The sequence below is a fragment of the Gorilla gorilla genome, chromosome 3 (assembly GCF_029281585.2).
Source record: "Gorilla gorilla gorilla isolate KB3781 chromosome 3, NHGRI_mGorGor1-v2.1_pri, whole genome shotgun sequence".
In the NCBI taxonomy this organism is placed as follows: Eukaryota; Metazoa; Chordata; class Mammalia; order Primates; family Hominidae; genus Gorilla; species Gorilla gorilla.
In genome coordinates this window covers 209222876-209238972 of record NC_073227.2, presented here as the reverse complement: position 1 = coordinate 209238972, position 16097 = coordinate 209222876, and the positions used below count along the sequence as shown (strand labels likewise).

Here is a 16097-nt window from a genome sequence, read left to right as displayed (position 1 = left end):
CAACCTCCGCCTCCCGGGTTCAAGTGATTCTCATGCCTCAGCCTACTAAGCAGCTGGGATTACAGGTGTGCGCCATGACAGCCGGCTAATTTTTGTATTTTTAGTAGAGATGGGGTTTCACCATGTTGGCCAGGCTGGTCTCGAACTCCTAACCTCAAGTTATCCACCCGCCTTGACCTCCCAAAGTGCTGGGATTACAGGCATGAGCCACCATGCCCGGCCTACTTACATAATATTTAATAAAATGTTGTAATTATGAAATATAACCAACGTAAATCAGTTTGGGAGCAACCATTCTTATTAAGCATTGTCACCAGGCAGGAATGGAAGGATGTGGGGGAGTCTTAGAGAGGACGTGTTCTAGGAGCCACAGGTATGCACCACTGCGTAGACCGTGGTCAGTGTGTTGAGATCAGTATGTTTCATATCTCAAGCAAATGAAAGCTTTGATTCAATAAATCAGATCAGCAGAGGTTGAGTAAAGCGTTTCTAGTGTTATCAATTTTATTTCAGCTTTTCCCATGTGGTCAGTAGATGATCTATGGTGACTTCTGGCTTTACTTCTATTAACCACAATGAACTCTTCTGAGTCATCGGTGCCCAGTAAAATTTTCCACCTGCATTTGGGATTCTTGCCTGTAGTGAGTAAATCAACAGGGTAATGCCCCTTGTAGGTTCTGCCACCCAACAATGGCTGTCCTGTTTCCTTCCCACACAGGATGGGGATGTATTCACCTGTTTCCTGCGATGAAGCCATGTTTCCCTAAATTAGTTCCTCATCACTTTTCTGGAATCCTCTGGAAACGGGGAAAGAGAGAAGAAAGACTTGGTCTTTATCATGGTGATGTATTTTTCCTTTTGTTCTATATAAAAACAAGGAAAACAAAACACACATATACACTCTACTAGTTAATTACAATAGGTAAGTGCACTACATTAGACTGATTTCCACACAGGAAACTACAATTTTGCCTGTTTATTTACCATTGTGTAATACTCAGTACCTAGTCGACCGCTTGGCAGTCATGGGCATACACGTATGCCAGTTAAATGAATAAATAACTTTTATACCTTTTAGTTAATTTTTATTTTGAATGAATTTAATAATGAGGAGATCGTCTATATCCAAATTACCCAAAAACAGTTGGTCAAAAGTTCAGCAAACTGTGAAGTTAAATTTTATTCTCATTACATATTTATTTTTAAACTCCATTGTACATAATGAAAACACTAGGTGTATATATTTTTTTAATTGGCTGACAGGCTTAGTCAAAAGTTTCTGTATTTTATGACATTAGGTAATACAAAATTACACTTTGCAATAAGAGTGTAGTATTTGAAATAGCTGCTATTCACTAGAAGGGGCTATTTGAAAATATTAGAAATGTTGAATTATTTTATGTTTGTAAGAAAAATATAACAAGATTGTAAACTCTTTAGTTTTGTTGGCTATTACTTGGATCTTAGATTGATACGTTGTGTTATTCTATGCTATTTTGTGCTAGGTTACATCATATTATATTATGGGACTAAGTTTTCCGTTGAAATGGATAGAATTCTACAGCGGCTATTAGCTTTTGACCTGTAGCATAAATATGACTGCCACCCTATAATGTTAACACACTGCTCCAGACTGTTGAAGACTGACTGATCTCCCTTTGTCCCAGGAGGAATTTAACCCATGTGCAAATACGGGCATAGGTATTTATCTTCTTTGACTTTGCTTTTTTTGTTTGTTTGTTTGAGAGTCTTGCTCTGTCACCCAGGCTGGAGTGCAGTGGCACAATCTCGGCTCACTGCAACTTCCGCCTCCCGGGTCCCAGCAATTCTCCTGCCTCAGCCTCCCAAATAGCTGGGACTACAGGCGCCCGCCACCACGCCCGGCTAATTTTTGCATTTTTTAGTAGAGTCGTGGTTTCACCACGTTGGTCAGGCTGGTCTCAAATTCCTGACCTCGTCATCCGCCCGCCTCAGCCTCCCAAAGTGCTGGAATTACAGGCATGAGCCACCGTGCCCGGACTGCCTTTGTTTTTCTCTGGGGATCCTACTTTAGGACCTGGAAGAACAGGACACGTCATGAGCTGGAGAAGACATATCATGTGAACAACAATAGATTAAACTGTGAAACTAAAAGGTGACTCCAGCTAAACTCTTTATTTCCCTTGCAATAGTGTGTTGCAAATAAATCTCAATTAAGTGGCTGCAATTCCCCTAGCCTTGAGTGAGGAAGGATGGAAAACGTAAGACAACTGCAACTCAGTTTTATATTAGTTCACCTGCACCTCTTAACATTGTCTTCTCCAGTTCTATGTAAGTTTTCCTTAGCCTTGGAAAATGTGCAAAAACTTTTTTTTACTTTATTGCAAAAGCATTTTCAATGCTTGTATTCAATTATATATAAATGTTCTCGGATTGGGTGTTGGATATTATACATTAATATAATTTAAATATTTATGGAAGAATTTAATAACTAAATGGATTTGAAGTTTTTACATGACATTAGGACATTTTAAGCAATGCTTTCATGTAAGTTAATTTACAAACTAAACAAATATGTCTTTCTAAAAACCATATTATGTTTGCTTTATTCACTTATTAAAGAACACACATGGGCCGGGCGCGGTGGCTCATGCCTATAATCCCAACACTTCAGGAGGCCAAGGTGGGTGGATCATGAGGTCAGGAGTTTGAGACCAGCCTGACCAACATGGTGAAACCACGTCTCTACTAAAAATACAGAAATTAGCTGAGCATGGTGGCGCACCCTGTAGTCCCAGCTACTCGAGAGGCTGAGGCAGGAGAATCACTTAAACCTGGGAAGTGGAGGTTGCAATGAGCCGAGATCGTGCCACTGCACTCCAGGCTGGTGACAAATCGAGACTCTGTCTCAAAAAAAAAGAACACAAGCTATGTTTCAATAATTCTGAAATATCAACTTTTTTTAACATCTTGCCAATAAGTAAATAATAGAATATACAGCTAAACTTACCTAACTCTAAAAAATGTTTTTCAAAATGCTTTTACAATACAGAAACAAGACAATCAATTAGAAAAACATCTTTGTAGCAAAAACTTGAATAGTTTTATTTTTTAAAATATATGCTTAGAAATGTTCAGGCAAACAGGAAGAGTCTATGAATTTTAACTGTGGTAATGATGCCACTCTTCTAAAATTATTACACATAATCAGTTTAACTGAAAAATGGAACAACTTGAAATAATCATTAATAACATGACTGATTTTTCATACCTTTAAATAGGACTAGAAATATAATCAAGTCTGCATATTGGAGGAAAATAATTATCTTACTTTGTCCCATAAGATTTTAATTTCCAGGCTTCCAGCAAATATTTCTCAGAAAGGTTGTTTTCCCTTTCTGGTGAAAAATAAATGATTGCTCATTATAGTCAGAACACTGGTGTTGTAATCCTATCCTAAATTCTAAGACTGTGGAAGAATCTCCTTACCACACATAGACAAGGTAAGAATTATCAGTATGAGTTAGGAGTCTGGGCCTTAACTACTAGTACCAACTTCTTTGTCATGAAACCTGAACCAACAAGCTTTCTTCCTACCTTAATTCAGAGTAATCATCACATTTTGGTTATAAAACAAACAGAAAACTATTCCTGGTAACTGGCAACCAAATACAATATGTTAGCAGATGTGTGTCTTGTAAAACAACAAATGGGTTTTGTGTAGCAGTCTTCCTGCTTGTGTGTGGGAATGTTTCTTGCAGGGCGAGGATTCGAATTTTCAGTTATTATCACAACCTTAATGTCATCCCTGACCTACTCCTTAATTTCATCCTCGGTTCCTTTGTGATGGCTATTTCAACCATGGGCTCTAACTTTAAAACTCTCTTCAAATTCCAAAAAGGATATATTTTCTCTTTTCTTTACTTATTTCTGCTATAAAGCATCATTTGGTGTTACTAGTATTGATAAAAATAAATGCTGGGAAAATGACTACTTCAGTTTCTGATTATGGAAGGACCTGTTACACTAATCTCCCTGAACAATGATCAATTGATTACCAAGTTAGTAATTACAATCTGATTTGCTCAAAAGTCACTTCCAATGCTAAACAGATTCACAATCATTACGTCAACAGGTTCAGATATAATCTACCTACTTTTCTAGTGGCTCATAAATTCAGTCAAATATTAATGGATGATGGAGTAAAATCCAGGAAATTTTGTCAAGAAATTTCACCAATACCAATATATTAGATTCCCTAATACATAAAAGGGCTTTTAAAATTATATCCATCACAATAATTGTCCCTATACTAGCATAGGTGCATACTCTGTGCCAACACATTAATATACAAACTTTCTAATATCATTGGGAAATAAGTACATTTAGGCCGGGCAAGGTGGCTCATGCCTGTAATCCCAGCACTTTGGGAGGCTGAAGTGGGTGGATCACCTGAGGTCAACAGTTCAAGACCAGCCTGGTCAACATGGTGAAACCCCGTCTCTACTAAAAATAAAAATAAAAATTAGCCTTGCGTGGTGGTGGGCGCCTGTAATCTCATCTACTCAGGAAGCTGAGGCAGGAGAATTGCTTGAACCCAGGAGGCAGAGGTTGCTATGAGCCCAGATTGTGCCACTGCACTCCAGCCTGGGCAAGAGAACAAGACTTTGTCTCAAAAAAAAAAAAAAAAGAAAAAGAAAAGAAAGAAAGAAATACATTTAAAAGTGACTTTAAAGTGACTATAAAACAGACAATCAAAAGATATTCTAGACAAGCCAGTGCTTTTCACAAATAATTTATAATAGCCTATCTTTTTACAAGATATCTGCTCTCTATCGAAGATACCAGTATTTAAAACAATAATATGCTAATAGATTTCATCAGATGGTATATTTTAGTGGGCCAGGAAGATGGGAGTTACATGAGTTTCTCCCCCAAAGATCAGTTCTGAGAAAATAGATTCTCAAAGTGTGTTTGGGAGGGTGAAAGAGACTCGAGAGAAGTCATTTTTAATTTTGTGTGTGTTTTAGAAAAGGACATGCAAGTTTCGTTACTTAAATGAGTTTGTAGTTTTTGGAGATACATACTGATATTTATAGATGAAATGATATTTTTCCAGTAAGGGTTCAATGAGAGAAGCAGAACCCCTAGGAGAGGTAAACAGTAAGGGGTTACTCTGGAGATTTGACCTTCAGCTCCTAGGGGAGCTGGTCACACCATTTATGCCAGGCTGCTGCTGCTGCTGCTGCTGCTGCTGCTGCTGCTGCTGCTGCTGCTGCTGCTGCTGCTGCTGATGCTGATGCTGCTGCTGGTGCTGCTGCTGGTGCTGGTGCTGGTGCTGCTGGTGCTGCTGCTGCTGGTGCTGGTGCTGCTGCTGCTGCTGGTGCTGGTGCTGGTGCTGCTGCTGGTGCTGGTGCTGCTGCTGGTGCTGGTGCTGCTGCTGATGCTGCTGCTGGTGCTGCTGCTGGTGCTGGTGCTGGTGCTGCTGGTGCTGCTGCTGCTGGTGCTGGTGCTGCTGCTGCTGCTGCTGGTGCTGGTGCTGCTGCTGATGCTGCTGCTGGTGCTGCTGCTGCTGCTGGTGCTGCTGCTGCTGCTGCTGCTGCTGCTGCTGGAGACTGAGTGTTCAGGCGGGTAGCTGGGCAGGGAACGCGATGTACAGTGGGTGAAGAGGGGCGACACTGGAACTTGGGAGAATGGGCCAGAGCCCACACAAGGACAAGCTGTGAGCCGGGTTCATCTCTCGCCACCTTCCAGCCTTTCACCCTCAACGCGCAGGTGCCTGCAGGAGAAGGTGACTTTTCACATGGAGCTAGACCCTGGCCTGGACCAGAAACCAGAGAAGCCGAAGGAGGATCTCACGGAGCTCGGGGAGCGGCAAGGCCCGCTCTGCCTGTGACGGAAGAGAAGCAACAGCATGTCTGGAGGCGGCAGCCTCATGCCCCGGACCGACCCCCCACGCATCAAATCAACCTGGCCCAGCGCTCTGCGGCCTTCCGGATCTCACGCAGCTCTCCTGTGGGCCAGGCTCCCTGGAACTGTGCCGCAGAAGAAATTCTAGGAAGTGCAATAGCGACTTTGCTAAATTGACGCGATGCAAATTCACCACTGGTGTGATGCCCGGAGGTGGCTTTCAGCATCGATCAGGAGCCTAGCAGTGTTGGCCACGAGCAAATAGTGTTTAACTGGGAGGAAGGGGACATGGGGGCATGACAATATTCTCTGCACATCGATTTGGAACTTCCTGCAATTAAAAATGTTATTTAAGGCCGGGCGCGGTGGCTCATGCCTGTCATCCCAGCACTTTGGGAGGTCGAGGCGGGCGGATCATGAGGTCAGGAGTTCAAGACCAGCCTGACCAACATGGTGAAACCCCATCTCTACTAAAATACAAAAATTAACCGGGCGTGGTGGCGCGCGCCTGTAATCCCACCTGCTCGGGAGGCTGAGGCAGGAGAATCGCTTGAACCAGGGAGGTGGAGGTTGCAGTGAGCCGAGATCGCGCCACTGCAATCCAGCCTTGGTGACAGAGCGAGACTCCATCTCAAAAAAAAAAGAAAAAAAAAGTTATTAAGAAAGAAAAGGAAAGAGAGAGAATACCTGAGAAAAGTAAAAGCTGTGGCAGGGAGGAGGAAGGAGGCAGGTGGAAGGCTGAAGGTGGTAGCCTGGGCATAGGGAGGAGGGAGGAGGCGGGTGGAAGGCTGAAGGTGGTAGTCTGGGCATAGTCACTGGACGGAGCAGTCAAAAGGTGGAAGAAAATGCTTTTCAATGATTCCTGCGTGACGCTACACTGCAAAAATGCAAAGGACAGCCCACACCACCTATGCAGGTGTCCTTGGGGTAACGTGAAGGTTTAGGAAATCCTACCTGGGGCAAAAATCAAAGAGAATGGCCACCTGCTGTTAGACCTTTCCCTTCCATCCTCTTCCTCCAAGTCCCCAGACTGGTGCATTTCCCCTGAGGCGGAGCCTCCTCCAGCACCACTTCTTCTCAAGGGCCGTGATGTGCTGGAAGCAGTGGCAGCAGATGGCAATGGTCCACCAGAGTTCCAGGGGCCTGGGCTCTCCACACTGGGACTCACCCTCCCTCTCTTTCCTAAACCCACCAAGTGGGATCTGGTCTTTAGGACGTGGTATGGCCTTGCAAATATGTGTTCACAGGCCCAAATTCCAAGACAAGAACTAAAACTCCCTCAAGAGAAAGAAAACAAACTAAACAGCATAATAAAGATCAGCTATTTATTGACTGCTTACTAGAGCATTGTTACTGGCATTGGAGAAAGAGCCAAGAATCCTAAAAAGAAACAGCCCTACCTCCACATCCCGCCCCGTGGTGCTAACCCTGGCGAGGAACGGGGGAAGTCAGTACATAAGATATATAACAACAGAAGGACGCTACTCAAGCCGCTCCAAATTAACATGACATTGGAGGTCCTAGCTAGCACAGTAAGTGAATAAAAAGAAACAGAAGGCATGCAGATTGGAAAGGAAGAAACACGTCACAATGTGTAGGCAGCATAATTGTCTTTGTGTAAAATCGCAGAGAACTTGCAATAAAAGCTGCTAGAACAAAATAAGTGACTTCGGTAAGGTTGCAAAACACAAGGTCAATGTACAAACATCAATCAGATTTCTATATACCAGGAATAAACAACTGGAGAGTAGAAATTCTGTAAAAATACTGCCCACGCCCGTGCCCACGGTTCAACCTGATGAGGGGCTTCATCTTCATGACTGTCTGCCCTACGTATATTGAACTAGCTTAGCCACCCTCCACAGTTAGGTAAGCCAATTTCTTGTAATAAATCTCTTTCTCTCTTGCTGTCGAGAATAGATGATCTAGATAGAAAGATAGAGGATAGATACATAGATAGACAATAGATAGATAGATTTTCTACTGTGTTTACATTTGTGGTTGAACTTTGACTAAATCCATAAAAGAAAAAGGTGATAATTAAACTTTATCAAAGGTAAAAATCTCCATTCTTTGAAAATTACTATTAAGAGTAAAAATACAGGCCAGACATGGTGGCTCACGCCTGTAATCCCAGGACTTTGGGAGGCCGAGGTGGGCGGATGACGAGGTCAGGAGATCGAGACCACCCTGGCTAACATGGTGAAACCTCGTCTCTACTAAAAATACAAAAAAATTAGCCGGGCGTGGTGGCGGGCGCCTGTAGTCCCAGCTACTCGGGGCTGAGGCAGAAGAATGGCATGAACTCGGGAGGCGGAGCTTGCAGTGAGCCGAGATCGTACCACTGCACTCCAGCCTGGGCGAAAGAGCGAGACTCCGTCTCAAAAAAAAAAAAGAGTAAAAATACAATCTGTAGACTGAAAACTAACATTTGCAAATCATTTTGCTGATAAAGAATTTACATCCAGAGCATATAAAGAACTCTCAAATTTAATAAGAAAAACCCTAAGTAAGAAAATGGGCACAATATTCAAACAGATTCTTTATCAAGAAAAACATCAAAATGGCAAACGAGCTCATGAAATGATGCTCAGTATCATTAATGATTACAGAAATGCAAATTAAAACCATGGGATACTACTAAATACCAATTAGAATGGCCAAAAAAAAGAAAACCCTCATAATGCCAATTGCAGCTGTCAGCGGTGAGCACCTGAAACTCACACGTTTTGTATAAAAATGCAAAATGGTACAGCCAGTTTCAGAAAGAGTCTGGCAGTGCGTTATGACAATGAGACTGTTCATATCATTATTGTGATGGTGTTTCGACTTCTGTATACATCTGTCGAAACACACAAAACTGTATACGAAAAAGGGAGAATTTTACTGTATGTAGATGTACCTTAATTGATAAATAGGATAAACAGGTATATATAATATTAGGTTGTGATGGATGCTAAGAAAGAAAAGTGAATTAGGGAGGGGAGCTCTAAAATGGTCAACAATGTTGGTGAAATTTTAGATGGGGGTGAGGGAAGAAATATGACTTTTAACAGAAGTCCTGAAAGAAGTCTGGCATATTGAGGAAGAATAAGATCAATGTGGGCAAAACAGGGTGAGTAAGAGAGAGAGGTAGAGGCTGAAGTCAGAGGGTTGAGTCAGAGGTGAAGGGGGATGGGCATCAGGTAGAGCCCCGTAGGTCACAGCGAGGCTTTGACAATCACTGTGAGTGAGACACAGCTGTTAGACTGTTTGGAGCAAAAGGCTGACATGATCTGGCCTGCCTGCTAACAGACTCTCCTCTGTCTGCTGTGTTGAGTAGAAAGAGGCAAAAGTACACTAAGAAGACCAGCTACAGGGCCAACCCAGGCAAAAGGTGGTGGTCTGGATCAGAGATAAGGCAGTGGAGTGGTATAATGTGGTCACATCCTGGATATATTGTGAGTGTAAAGCCAACAGCTTTCTGGTAAACTGGATGCAGAATGTGTACGAAAGAAAGGAATCAAGAATGTGGAAGGTAGAAAGACGTTTGGTCTGAATAACTGGAAGAATGAAATGTCTTCATTGAAATGGAGAAGACGACAGGTCAGCTGGCACGTGTGCAGAATGCATGGATGTCAGTCTGGCACATTGAGGTTGAAGAGGCCTGTTATACAGACAGCAGAGATAAGAAATAGGCAGTGGGATATCTGAGTCTGGAACTCAGTGAGAGGTTCCAACTGGGGGTAAACATGTGGGAATCATGTCATAACAATAATATTTAAAGCCATGAAGCACGATGAGATCACCAGAGAAAGAGTATAGATAGAAAGAGAAGTTCAGGCCAGGCACGGTGGCTCACCCCTGTAATCCTAACACTTTGGGAGGCCGAGGCAGGTGGCTCACCTAAGGTTCAGGAGTTCAAGACCAGCCTGGCCAACACAATGAAACTTCATCTCTACTAAAAATAGAAAAAATAATTAGCTGGGCATGGTGCCAGGCACCTGTAATCCCAGCTACTCAGGAGGCTGAGGCGGGAGAATCGTTTGAACCCGGGAAGCAGAGGTTGCAGTGAGCCGAGATCGTGCCACTGCACTCCAGCCTGGGCAACAAGAGCGAAACTCTGTCTAAAAAAAAAATAAAAGAAAGAAGGAGAAGTTCAAAACTGATCCTTGAGACAATCTATGCATCAGAAACATAATTACAAGAACACACAGATTAAGGAGCTCAGCTAAGCATGGTAAATATGCTTATGAGATAGGGAGGACAATAACGATATCAAACAGGAGCAAAGCATCTCTAAACCTGAACTAGGTAAAAATGGAAGTATGAACAACGTCACAGTTGAAATGAAGAAGAAATGGTTCATATAAATAGTAGGATAGACATAAGCTAAGTGGTGAAACCTTCCAGAGGGCAGCAATAAAGGACACAGAGGAGATAGAACAGAAAATCTAAGAGAAATACAGGCTAGAAATAAATGTGCCAGCATCGAAATTATGAGTCTCAAGAGTAGAGAAATAAAAATGAAGCTTAGGAAGTATATAAGAAATAATGGAAATGAATTTCTCAGAATTCAAGAAAGATGAATGATCTTAAGTAAAAGAGCTCACAGAGGACCAAACAACTGAAAGGAAAAAAAAAAGCACACTCAGATAAATTCTAGGAAAATTTGAAAATATTTGTATACAAGAAAAAACTTCAAAAAAACTTTTAAATAGAAAAGATCATCTACAAATGAGCAAACCAACACATTGAATGCAAACAGATAATGGAAACCCGTTTTTACCATTTTGAAGGAGAATCATTTTAGCTAGAATTTTCTACCCAGCTAAATAGTCCATTACTTGTAAGATTGTAATAAAAATATTCTCAGGCATACAGTTTTTAAAATGTTTGCAATGGACAGATATGTACTTAAGAGTATCCTCAAGAAATTGAACACAATATTCAAGTATGTTATAAGTGATATAGAAAGTAGAGGTTATACGCAGTAATATGGAAAGTAGAAGTTATTTTTTAAATTGTTGTCTAAAAAAAAAATAAAGCCAGGACAAAATAAAAGAAAATGTATTCAAGTTAATCCAAAACTAAAATGAAGACATTATCAATATGATATGGCTGTGGTGGGGGTGTGGACCAGTAGACCGTAGGACATAAATATATGTTAAAGTATTTTCTGATTCAGGAAAAGGAAGAGGTAGATATCAAAAACAGGATAACTGAGGCTCAAAGGATGGAAAAAGAGAGACTAAGGTAATACGAACCAAAAGAAGGCAGGAGTAGAAATCTCAGTATCTGACAAAGATTTTACAGTAAAAATGTCATGCTGGAAAAAAGAATGTTAAATATGTATAAAATATTTCAGGGAATAATAGAACAGATTCTCCACCATGCCTACCACAAACACATATGTAACTGACTATAGGATTACATTGTATCAAGCAACAATTAAATTGTAGGGAGAAATCATGACATCAACAATTGTAGTTGGAGATTACAAAATACCCTTTTCAGAAAGTAGTATATCAAGCAGGCAAAAAAAGAAACAGAGGTATTGAAACCTATCAATAAAATTAAGACATGTGAGCTATAATATACCATATACAGAACACAGAATATTTAAAGTCTCACTAAATACCAAAGAAGAAATTTAACATCTCGTTACAAATCGAGTAACCATAATTATAATAATTTAGTTTTCTAATCAATATCTTGAGCTCATATGTTGTATATTATTCAATTTTACAAAAATTACCTGACAGTAAAGATTGAATGATGTTAAAAATAGCTATAACGTGTCAAACCTTGAGAAAAATAATTATAGTTATTTTAAAGTGATTATAAATAATAAGACACAAAAAATTACAAAATTTTAAAATAGGAGTGATTGAATGTTCCCACAAGTACCCATCATTTTTATGGCAAGTTTAAATTATATTTGTCTTAAAGAAGAATTTAGATTAATTGAAGGAAATATTAGGATTACATTTTTTTTTCTGAGAGCTGAAGTTGTTGTGGAAATATTTTAGCTGTTGAGTTAAATATCAAGATCTGACACTGAATTTACATACCATCCTGTCCTTTACTGAAAACACAATGGATCTGTCCTTCATTTCATCATGCGCCAAACCAGTGGGGTTAATACTGTTCATTCTAGAGTCAGCGGCTATCACGTGCTCACCTCACGGATTTTCGCAGGGCTTCCATTTATCACTTTAAAAAGCAAAGACACAAAGTTACATAGCAGCCTGCATTCATCTGTAATATCACAGCTAATGTCCTCTCTGGTATGTGGTTATTAAGTTCATTGCTTTCAGTAGCCCCTTCACATTTACCGCCTTTGAATACCAGCTGAGTAAGATTACAAATTCTAGTCACAGCAGCTTATCTCAACCCTATGTGCTGCTTTCTAAAAAGCAGGTTCCAAGTGAGCAGGCATCATTAGGTATATTTTCTTCCCCTACGCTAGTTTTAAAAAGCATTTGGATTTTTTTAAAACAAGTAAATTTCTTATTGATGGCAAAAATAATAATAATTTTATGTTGTACAGTATATAATCAGGTGATAAAATCAATACAATGGTAAGAAGCAAAGCAAATACATGACATCACCCATTAATTCCAGTGGAAGGATAAGAGCAAAAATACTTCATTTTAAAACAGCCCATGTGTTAACTAAAGTAATATGCAAATACTCTGACAATTATTGTCTGCTAACTGCAATAAGAGTGATTTAAAATATTACAAAAGGGCTGTCATAATCTATCAAATTATTCATAACTACTTACTTGCCAGCTCTAATTTCACATTAATATTTGCCATTTGCCTAAGTGATTCTAACCAAAATGAAGTCCAAACCATTTAAAAGGTTATTTATTAATTAGGCAGTTGATCGATGATTATAGACTGGAAAATTGTGACTTAATGTTTCAAAATTCTTGCTTCTCATTGTAAAAATGACAATTTTTCATTCAAAGACTGCAGACTTTCCTACAGTGATCGTCACGAAATTTATTTACTAGTCTGGTAGTTACTGGGCCTCTGTAATAAAACATTCTGGCAAGTTCCATTTACTTAAAATAAACACAAACAACAGAAGAAGTTGCTTAATCTCAAGCTTTCCACTGAAATAACATTTTTCTGTAATGATTCAAACAGAAAATACAGGTCTGTGTGTCATAAAGGAATTCAGTGCTGAGCACTTGCTAGCTCCCTTCAAGGTGATTAATCCCATCACATAATAGGTGCGTAGGACTGTTCTACCCTCCACGCCAGGGGCTGTGGATTTCCTCAGCAGTGAGAGCAGGCAAACTTCCTGAACCGTGCACTATCCAGCAGCAGGCGGCTCGTCTTTAGACACTTCCGGTCTAATACCCACGCTTCAAGCTCCTGGTGTTGGCATGCTTAACTCTGACTGATTATACACATAGAAAATCAAAAGGCTCTACAGATGAACATGTAACTAATAAGTGATTTTGGAGAAGTTGCCGGATATGTCAATAGACAAAACCAAGTGACTGCTGTATACCAGCAATTAACAATTAGAAAATTATCTTCTTAAATTTCATTAAAAATAGCATTGAAAATATCAGTGCTACTTTTGTGCCACTTCACCATGAAGATACGTTCTTAGCAATGCACTATCAGACAGTTTCGTCATTGTGCAAACATAGAGTACACTTACACACACCTAGATGGTGTAGCCCACTACACACCTCAGACCTCGGCTGTGTGGTACAGCCTATTGCTCCTAGGCTACACACCCACCTGTACAGCAGGTTACTGCACTGAACGCTGTAAGCACTCGTAACGCAATGGTCAGTATCTGTGTATCTAAAAGGATCTAAACATAGAAAAGGCACAGCAAAAATACAGTATTTTAAAATCTTATGGGACTGCTGTCATACATGCAGTCTATGATGGGCTTTAAAAAAAAGGTATAAAACAGCCGGGTGCGGTGGCTCATGCCTGTAATCCCAGCACTGTGGGACTGTGTGGTGGGCAGATCACGAAGTCAAGAGATCGAGACCATCCTGGCCAATATGGTGAAACCCCGTCTCTACTTAAAAAAAAATACAAAAATCAGCTGGGCGTGGTGGTGTGCACATGTAGTCCCAGCTATTCGGGAGTCTGAGGCAGGAGAATTGCTTGAAATCAGGAGGTGGAGGTTGCAGTCAGCCGAGATCACGCCACCGCACTCCAGCCTGGCAACAGAGTGAGACTCCATCTCAAAAAATAATAATAATAAATAAATAATTTTAAAAATAAAGGTATAAAACACCTTTTCTCTGAAAACTGCAAAATATTATTGAGAGATATTAAAGAAGACCAAAATCAATGCAAAGATATACATTGTTTCTAGGCTGGGAGACCCAGTACTGCAAAATATCAATGTTCCCAATGTGATTTACAAATTTCACCGCAACGCCAATGAGAAGCTCCACCTTTTTTGTGCACCTGGATAAACTGATTCTAAAATATAAATGCCCAATGCAATAGGCCAAGAATGGCTAAGAGAATCTTGAATAACAAAGTTGGAAGGCTTACAAAACTGACGATCAGACCTTATTTTAAAGTTGAACTATTCAAATCAGTGGGTTATTGGTGAAAGAGTAATAAATAGACCACAGGAACAGAAGAGAGAGTTCAAAAAATAAAACACACACACGCACACACACAAAAAACAGGTATAGATATTCAATGTATAGCAAAGATGGTATCGTGGGGGAAAGCAGTGTTTTAATAAGTGGACATAAATTGGAAATCTGTGTGAAAAAAGTTAATATTGACTTCTACATTAGCCATAAGCAGAAGAATACAAGACCTCAATTTGAAGGGAGAAGAAAATAGAAAAATATCATGTGTCCATAAAGTGGACAAAAACAGGACCCAAAAATCACTACTGAGAATTAGAATTGAATTAAAACCTTCTGTTTATCAAGATCCTGCTGCAAAGTAGGAGAAGATATATGTCATCAATATAACTGAAAGTTCATTATCAGAATATACAAGAAATTCCCACAAATCAATAAGAAAAATGCAAACAACCTTATATAAAAATAAACGAAAGACACAAACCTGGCTAGACCCCAAAGAGAAGACCGAAATGGCCAATCAGGGACACTTTAGGACTTGGAAAGAGGAGTGGTAGATTATTTTACCATGACAACTGATGTCAACGGAACTCTCTTGGGCAGCCTTCCGGCAAACATATGAAGAGTCTCAACTTAATTAGGGATCAGTAAAATGTCAACCAATGCCGCAATGTAATACCATTACCAGAATACCTAATGTAAAAGAAAGTCATACCAAGTGCTGCCTAGCATGTGGTAGAACTAAATCTCCTACACTGCTGCAGGAAGGCTAATTATATGTTGGAAAATGTTGGCATTGTTTACCAAAGTAAAATATACATTTCCTGTGGTTCACCAGTTCTAGTCCTAGGGATATGCTCAACTGAGTTGTGTGCTAATGGGAACGCAAAGAAATGCACAAAAGTTATCCATGCTAGTATTATGCATAACAGTCAAAGAAACTGGAGGAAAGCTCTCTATTCATCATCAATACTGTCGATAGATTCTTAGATACCCCATGCAATAGAAATATTATTCAGAAACGAAAACGAACCACTGCTGCACATGATCCCCAAAAGCACACTATTGAGCAACAGCAGCCCAGCTAAAGAGGAAGCAAACTTCTGTATTCCATACACATAAAGTTCTGAAACAGCCCAAACTCACCGCTGGAGGCAGCAGTCAGGGGAGCGGTCGCAGGGAGAGCAGCGAGGGTGAGCGATGGCAGGAGGAACTGCAATGGCCTTGCAAGAGCTTCCAGCAAACCCGTTTGGGAGCCCCGATGGGGACGATAATTCCTTTTTTTTTTTTTTTTCTTTTTTGAGACAGAGTCTCTCTCTGTCACCCAGGCTGGAGTGCAGTGGCGCCATCTCGGCTCACTGCAAGCTCCACCTCCCGGGTCCAAGCGATTCTCCTGCCCCAGCCTCCCGAGTAGCTGGGACTGCAGGTGGCTGCCACCACGCCTGGCTAATTTTTTGTATTTTTAGTAGAGACGAGGTTTCACCGTGTTAGCCAGGATGGTCTCGATCTCCTGACCTCGTGATCTGCCCGCCTCGGCCTCCCAGAGTGTTGGGATTACAGGTGTGAGCCACTGCGCCCGGCCTTTTGTTTTCTTTTTTTCTTTCTTTCTTTTTTTTTTTTTTTGTGAAGATGG

At 40.5% G+C, this 16097-nt stretch overlaps 1 long non-coding RNA gene across 1 annotated transcript; it reads right to left on the bottom strand.

Annotated features, from left to right (window-relative positions):
• Positions 1-494: 494 nt before the first annotated feature.
• On the bottom strand, positions 495-15002 carry LOC129533161 (uncharacterized). Its single transcript, XR_008679205.2, has 4 exons — positions 14949-15002; positions 11943-12084; positions 736-797; positions 495-636 (listed from the first exon to the last, which is right to left on the bottom strand). It is a non-coding gene; the product is annotated as an uncharacterized lncRNA (long non-coding RNA).
• Positions 15003-16097: the final 1095 nt, after the last annotated feature.